The sequence below is a fragment of the Phytophthora infestans genome, genomic scaffold, assembly GCF_000142945.1.
Source record: "Phytophthora infestans T30-4 supercont1.36 genomic scaffold, whole genome shotgun sequence".
Lineage (NCBI taxonomy): Eukaryota > Oomycota > Peronosporomycetes > Peronosporales > Peronosporaceae > Phytophthora > Phytophthora infestans.
Window position 1 is genome coordinate 990,637 of NW_003303723.1, and position 1,102 is coordinate 991,738.

Sequence of the window (1,102 nt, forward strand, 5' to 3'; positions counted from 1 at the left end):
TTCGGACGAGCGCGAAGTCCGACTGGCTCTCGTCGCGACAGCGCTCACGGCTCCACCGATATGAGTTGAAGGAGGGCCTCCTCTATTATCGGGTGGAGCCCACTGATCCTCCACGGGTGGTCGTACCCAACGACGAGGATCTGAAGTTTGACATCCTCGCGGAGGCGCATGACGCGCCCTCCAGCGGCCCACTTGGGCCGCGAGAAGACCTTTCTGTCGGTCTCTCAGTCCTTCTGGTGGACCCACATGTACAAGTGGGTCGCCCGGTACGTCAAGACATGTGAAACATGTCAGCGGGTTAAAACCCGCAGGGCACTCTTCGGCTCCACTACAGAGCCTGCCCGTACCGGCTGATTGTTGGAAGTCGATGAGTCTTGACTTCATCTTTAGGCTTCCCGCCGACGGACACGGCAACACCGGAATTTTGGTGTTCGTGTGTCGGCTGAGCAAGATGGTACATCTTGCTCCAGTTCCCGTCACTGTGACGGGCGAACAAACCGCAAGGTTGTTCGTCGATGGCGTGTTCCGCTATCACGGTCTCCCGGAGACGATTGTCTCGGACCGAGACCCGCGGTTCACTGCTGCGTTTTGGAAAACGCTGTTCCCTTTACTGGGAACTCGTCTGCAGATGTCCACTGCGGATCATCCGCAGACAGACGGCCAAACAGAGCGCGTCAATCGAGTGCTCGAGGACACCCTGCGCAGTGTGTGCGCGGCAGCGCCACGTACGTGGTCGACGCAGCTTCCAGTTGTTGAGTTTGCGCTCAACAACGCGGTGCACGCGTCCACGGGGTTCACGCCGTTCTACTTGAACGGCTTCCGCCACCCCAGAGTGCCTCTCACTCTTCGAGGAAACACTGACTCCTCTATTCTAAGTGGGGGAGAGGCTCGGAAAGCCCTTTCCTCCCAGGTCTCGGATGTGAGGGCAGTTTCGCTGCGGCAACAGGTGGAATCCTTTATGGATACCAAGCTGAACATTGTCAGCAGGGTCCGCGATTCATGGCAGCGGCCCCAGATAAACAAAAGGGTACTCGGACAAACAAGGGAGAGGGAACTTAAGTATATTTGAGTTGGTGACTTAGTTTACTAGACACGAGGAACC